Source organism: Phocoena phocoena, chromosome 20, assembly GCF_963924675.1.
Source record: "Phocoena phocoena chromosome 20, mPhoPho1.1, whole genome shotgun sequence".
NCBI lineage: Eukaryota > Metazoa > Chordata > Mammalia > Artiodactyla > Phocoenidae > Phocoena > Phocoena phocoena.
The window spans coordinates 43840802-43848100 of NC_089238.1; positions in this window are offsets into that span (position 1 = coordinate 43840802).

Sequence of the window (7299 nt, forward strand, 5' to 3'; positions counted from 1 at the left end):
GTGCTGAGTCTGTGAGGGTGTCTTTGTTACCCTCAGTCACTTGGTTCTTCGGGTGGCTTCTGGAGGGTTGAGGAAGTGCAAACGCTTGGATCCTTGCACTTGAAGAAGAATTTTTCCTTTGTCGTTTTGCCTAATTCCCAGGACCACTCTTTGAAGTGGCCAGTGGTAAATATGTCTCAACCTGTTTTTCTTGATTAAAAGTAACGGTGCGAAGGATTGGCTTCCTAGTTGCCACGCGGGATGGAGAGGGGACTGTGAAGAGTAGGACACGTAATTAAGTTTCCCTCCCGGCGCACCTGCAACCCGCACACCCACCCAGCCAACACCTAGTTGGCTATTTAAGCTTTGGAATTTGGAAGTCCTTCACACACACTCAGAGGGCGAACAGGATCTGTACCCTCTTTAGTCCGTCTTGAAGTCCTCCACGGTCACCATGACTGCTGTTCCACTTTGCCATGAGGAAGGGAACTGAAATGTAAAATGACTCCTTAGGCCTCTAGGATTTAAGGACTACCCAGTAGGAAGTGTGCTTCTCAGACCTTCAGTTGAGTAAAATGAAGCTGTTGAGGAGGAAATTCTGTGATGGAATTGCCATCTACAGTGTACTTTCCAACTAGGGAGCTAGGGAGATGCTGGCTGCACAGCACCTAGAAGGTGTCAGCCAGGGCGCCCCCTTCCTGGGGCCTGGGGAAGACCCCGCGCGCTGGCTCCCCATCCCCCTTGGTGCACTTGCCAACGGCTGGGCTGTACAGCCTCCATTCCCGCTTTATTTAGTGGTGCCTGTTGCTCCCTGCTGCTTGAGAAGCTGTTTATGCTAACGAGCCAGGGAAGATCTGAAGACCTGGCTGTGCCTGCACTGGTGAGAGGCCGTGTGTGTGTGTGTGTGTGTGTGTGTGTGTGTGTGTGTGTGTGTGTTGCCCCATTAATTGCCTTCGAAGGGCAACCCTTGTTTGTCTTGTCATGGTGCCAACTCCGGAGCCTTGTGCCAGAGTGCGCTGCTGATGGCGAGCCCGCCATGTGGCATTCTTCCGGCCGGGAGGAAAACACACTCCTTTCTCAGAGAGTCATTTTGGAGATGCGCGCTGAGGGAGACTGTCCTTCCCCAAGGCCACCTCTCCCCTCACCCTTCCCAGGCTTCCCGATCATCCCTGAACGACAGGTGGCAGAGTTAGCGGAGAGCAGGAGTTCCTCTATCCGGGAAGGTTGGATGGGGTTTCCCAGGTGCTGCCACAGGACCAGAGAAAAGCAGCTAACAGGTTATTCATTTGTTCTCGCCTAGATCAGATCTATACAAAAGAAAGCTTAAGGCCCGTGGCCGCTTCTCCCTGCATCCTGGAAATAGCAAGTGCAAACAGAGAGAGTGCTCAACTGAGTTTCTCTTGGGTCTGTGCAGCTTGAACCCCCGCAGCTTCTCCTGCTATTCAAATGAAATGTTCTGCTGACCAAGAACTACTTCGTAAGAACCGCTTACCGTAGTGAGCCTAGCGCTGATAGCTCTTTCCGTGAGGCAGAAACCTTGTCCATACCTGATTCCCCTCACTCTCCCCTTGAAACCCAGAATCATATTTAGGGACTTGCTTGGCTTCTTGGATTTCTGTTTCGTTGACTATTTAAGGTGGCTGGAATGAGGGCCGCCTCTGCAGACTTCAGAACTTTCGGATATTTGGAATAGGAAATAATAAACCACAAAATACTGAGATACCCAGGTGTCGTACCTGAGCCTCAGAATTAGGACGAATGGGTCTTCGGTGATCAATTATATGTAACGTTCAGATCAACACGCTCCCACTGATGTTGTTTAAGATGTGTCCTAGAAAGAGAGAGTGCTCTTTCCGATCAAGCTAATCATGGGTTAATTAAGTGAAAACTCCATCAAGTGTTTTATCCATCCTACGTGCTTAGCGCTGGGCTAGGAGACGAACAGAATTACAAGCAGATGTTTGCCTTCAAGCAGCTTATCGTCCATTTGTAGAGATAAAAGTAACCAAGCGGAAGCAAGGAGGGAATGTTTTAGCGTCAGCGTGGTGGTGATTACTGTCGGAGCTCAGAGAGGAGAGAGTTTTGTGGGTTTGAGTGACAGGAGGGGCGTCTGTTGCCTCCGTGGAACTGGAGCTTGTGCTTCTTAAAGGACGTCCGAGGTTTGGATAAATGTTGAGGAAGAGAGAGAACGTCCACGGGGCCTGGGGCTGCAGAAACAGAGGCAAGAACGTGATGATGGGGAGGAGACGGTGCTGTCGGGGAAGTGAGAGAGCTGATTGATTGTGTGGTGGTCGATTTTAGAGTGTTTTAAGACCAGTCTGGAGAGCATCGGTTTGAATATGCACATCAGCTGTGTCTCGCATGGGACAGGCACTGGGCGAATATGACAGCGGGAAGGCTAGAGTGATCTTCCCTTTCTGTGTTCTGGAATCAGAGATGGTACCGAGAGTTCCACCTGGGGAGCCCAGGGCGTTCAGTGAGGGGCAGTTCCACTTGGACATGTCGAGCCACGCTGAGTGTGGAGTGACGGAAGGCTAGCCGCTTGCAGACATCTTGTGGTCTGCTGAAAGTATGAGATGCATATGCAAGCGATAAGTCAGGAATGGAAATTTTTGTTTTGGGAGTCAACTCGTAATTTCAGTAATTGAAACCACAGAAGTAGTTAAGGTAGTTGAGGTACAGAGATAAGAGCAGAGAGCCGGGGGGAAGAAAGAATGACGGTGGTTCAATACTATAGAACAGAGAGGAGAGACTTCTGTGGGTTAATGTAATAGGGAATTTTATCGAATAACTGGAAAAGTGCGTCCATGGAGGGCTGAAGGGATGGGAAGAGGCGCAGGCAGGGTAGAGGTTGGAGAGGTAGGAGGAGAGCCAGAAAACCATGTCAGAGAAGTGAAGGGGGGAGAAGATTTCAAGGGGACAGTCAGTTTTGAATGCAGGGGAGATTGAAGAGTACGAGAGGAAAAGCGGAGCAACTATTGGTTACCCCAAGAAGGGCATTGGTGACCTCGGAGAGAGGGCCGAATCTTGGAGGCATGGGGCCTCTGACCCCCCGAAGCAGTGTCCGGCGCCCCCTCCAGAGAGCCTGAGCCTGTATTCTGGGGTGGGGCCCGGTGTCTGTGTGTATCTTCGCTCAGCTCTGTGGCCGGGTGCGTTGCACAGCAGAGCTCGAGAACTGTTGATGTGAGGCGGTCTAGCTCCCGCTACGCACACAGAGCTGGCTTTAGAAGATTAGAGTCAGGGAAGTGGAGCCATGGGCACAGTCCACTCGCTTAAAGGAGTTGAGATCCAAGGGAAGGACGGAGCCGCACTGTGTGCCTGGCGGTGTGAGTGGTCAGGCTTCCATTTCAGGAGCTCGTGCGGGAGTGGAATACGGCGGCCAGTCGAGTGGGAGGGTTGGCCAGTAAAACCCTATGAAGCCCTCTTATTAACCATCATGGAAGGGGCAACACACCCCTGCCGCAGAAGTAACAGGCAATTCACAAAAGAAATCGAAATTGCCAATCAGTATCTGCAGGTGGGTTCTCTCCTACTAGCAAAAAAGGTATGTTAAAATGAGATGCCGTTTCTTGCCTGCCAAATTTACTTTTTTTTTTTTTTAACAAAATAATACCCACTATTGATGAGGGTGCAGGAAAATGGAGGCTCGTGTGCCAGTGAGCGTGAGTTGGAAAGGCTTTCCTAGAGGGCCATTTGGCCTATGCCGGGGAGCCTGAAATATTCCTAGCTTTTGAGCCAGCAGTTACACTTCCAGAAATACATCCTAAGGAAATAGAGATGGAATGTTATGGGTGAAAGCCTAGGTTTTAAAGTAGGAAGGAAGGCTTACCTGCTTTCAAAGGCTGACTTAGCTAGTATGTGACTTGTATAAGGTATTTAACCCTCTAACCCTCAGTTTCCTCATCTGTAAAGTGGGCTGTTGAACCATCAAATGAAATGATGTCTATTTAAAAAGTGCTTAGAACCATGCCTGGCCCTACTAAGAGGGTAGTAATAGAGCTGCTACTTATTTTTATTATTGTGTTATTATATATGCACAAAGATTTATGAGAGTTTATTGCAGCGTTAACAGCAAAATATTAGGGATTACCTAAATGTCCAGTAATAGAGCTTAGTGAAATTATGCTATGTCCACAGGATGCAGTACGTATGCACCCATTAATTCTAACTTACGAAGAATGTTTCATGACATGGGAACAGTTTAATGCCTAAATTAAGTTAAAGGGGCAGTCCGCTTAAGGAGCAGTGCGATCTGAGGTTGGTAAAGATGTGTTAACTATCGATACATAGGAGAAAAAAACCTAAAAATTTTCTACCTCCCAGTGGCTCTCTGGCTGTTGGGATTGTAGGTGATTTTTATTTCAGCTATTGAGCTTTTCTGCACATACCCCCCAATTTTTAAAATACCGAGTTCATACTCCTTTAGTAAGAAGAAATTATTTAAAAGAAGTCTAACATCATGAGATGCCAGAATGAAGCTGTAACGGGCCAGATGGTACATTTTACATCATTTCCTAGCTTTTGCTCCACAGCGCAGTAGGAAAAACAAGAGAGATCAGAAATGGGATCTGTTAAGAGGGATTTTTAGGAAATCAGAGATGAAAAGTTTTGGGTGCTGGCAGGAGAAGGCACTGAAGTAGTACACTCAGTGGGGGAAGGTATCCAGTTCAGTGGGGAAAGCACTGAGGGATGGGCGAGGATGGAGGGGCTGAGGTACGCACCTGTCAGGTAGGAGGGGCAGTTGAAGGAGGGGCTGCTTCACATCTGGGAGGGGGGTGGGGATCCATGTGTTATGGTACATAAATCCAGGTCAGGAGAGAACCATTCAGGCCAGAGATGGACAAAGGATGCTGGCCTGCAGTCCTCTGGATGTGGTAGAGAGGCCTCAGAGTAGACACTGAAGTAAGTACCTAAGTGTTGGGATAGCTGATTAAACTGCCCCAAATCCTTTTTTTTTTTTTTTAAGAAAAATGCAGAGAATTAAGTAATAGCTGAGTCATTTCACTTTTTATTACTGTATTCATGGGTTTGGTTGTTTTTGAACTGTGAGTGTGTCCATGTGTATAGTAACACATTCTCTTCCCCTAAATACCAGCTCATCCCTCCCAACACCCACAGCCTGGGCTCCTAGACCTGGCTCTGCTTATGATCTCACGACTCCCTCCTCTTCCCCTCCACGAGTCCATGGAGCCAGCATAATCACGGTAGTCGTGGATTCCCTGCAGAATGGACTGAGCTAGCAGTTTTCACTTCCAGGCTGATTTATGTTCACGCTGGAAAGAGCACAGATGCACTTATTAGCAAACACGAAGCCCAGGGCCTGGACAATTCTCTGGGCCTTCCGGGCAATGGTCCTCCTGCAACACAAGAGACCTGTTCCAGCATGTGTGTGTTTTCTGAGCTCGCCATAGTAACAGAATAATTCTTAAGGCTACTGGGAAATTGCTACCAAGAGGGTGGAATCTCACCTATGTATGGTTTAACACTTACTGACTTATATGCAGCAGCAGTATACAAATACAGTTATTGGATAAAGCACAGAATGGAATTAGATGTGGTTCTTCAGTGGCTTCCAAGCTAAACAGACGAGGGTATTAGTTCTTTGCCCCTTGAATGAGGCTTCTACTTATCTCAGAATCTAGGTTGCCCTTGGCTTTTTTTTTTTTTTTTTTTTTGAGGCCAAGGGGATAGTTTATTCATTGTTGTGTATTTCGCTAATGTGTTTTAAGTCTAGGTTAAGCAAAGCCCACCCTCTGTAGGTTGCTGGGGTTCTTTTCTGTGGTGGCTGCCCCTGCCATTATATTTAGAATTGCTTTTCACCAAGTTAGGGAAATCTGTCCTGAATCAGGGTCACGGGTGTCTTAGGAAATATCTTACAGTGTGTGTTACTTGAAATTCCGCCTGGCTTAGAATGGCCGTTTGCCTCCTCCAACCAGGGGTCTCTATCTAGGACCTCTCGGCTGAAGGAAGGGAAGACCAGTTTTCTCTGTCTGTCTGTCTGCACCTCCCCGTCCAGCCTCGCAGCCTCCCTCCTTTCATGAAGCTGTGCCAGGAATGGATTTCAAATGAAGACAAGGGTAGGGAATCGGGCTGGGTTGGCTGTTCATAAGTATTTTGGGAGGTTCAACATGTATTCCTGCACTAGACAATTTCTTTTTTCTTTTTCTTTTGATATAATTTCAGATGTACAAGAAAGTTATAGTAATAGGACAAAGAATTCTAACCTACCTTTCCTCCAGACCCCCCCACCCAAGTTAGCATTTTCTAAGTTCTGTTTGTATGTTTGTATTTACGCAGGTCTGTACAGACACACGCTCTCACACTTCTTTTTCTAAGCAGTTGGAAAATCAAGACATCATGCCCCTTCACCTCTAAATGTATCAGTGTCTATGTCTTAAAAACAAAGATATTCTCTTATATAACCATACTGCAGTTATCAGAATTAGGAAGTGAACATTCATCTACTACTATTACCCAACCTACAGATCTTTATCAGATTTTGCAAGTTGTCCCAATTGTACCCTTTATAGGGAAAGAGAACCCAGATTCTTCGTTATGTTCATTGGTCACGTCTCTTTAGTCCCCTTTAATCTGTCTTTCTGCCTCCTGACTGACATTTCTGAAGAGCCTAGGACATGTTTTTTGAATAGATCTATTTTTATTTATCTATTTATTTATGGCTGCGTTGGGTCTTTGGTGCTGCGCGCGGGCTTTCTCTAGTTGTGGCGAGCGGGGGCTACTCTTCGTGCTTCTCATTGCGTTGACTTCCCTTGTTGCAGAGCACGGGCTCTAGGCGCGCGGGCTTCAGCAGTTGTGGCAGGCGGGCTCAGTAGGAGCCTAGGACATTTTGTAGACTGTCCCCAGCTTGGATTTGCCTGATGCCCCCTCCATGATTAGACTCAGGTTTTGCATTTCTGGCAGGCATGTCAGGGAAGGGGTGTTGTGTTCTTCTCAGTGTATCCTCTCAGGAGGCACAGGATGGCTCTTTGTCTCATTCCTGGTGATCCTAGCTTTGATCACATGGTGAAGGAAGGTGATGTCTGCCAGGTTTCTCCACTGTAAAGTCACTGTTTCTTCTTCTGTAGTTAATAAGTGTCTTGTGGGGAGGTACTTTGAGACTGTGTAAATATTCTGGAACTACTCAAACTTTCATCCACCGGTTTTAGTATCCATCGATTCTTTCCTGAATGGGTTATTAGATGATGGTTACCAAATGGTGTTTTTCTAAATCCGTAATTCCCTCTGCATTTGTTAGTTGGATTTCCACCCTAAGCAAGAACTCTCCCTTCTCCCACTTTTTTTTTAATTTATAAAAGTATG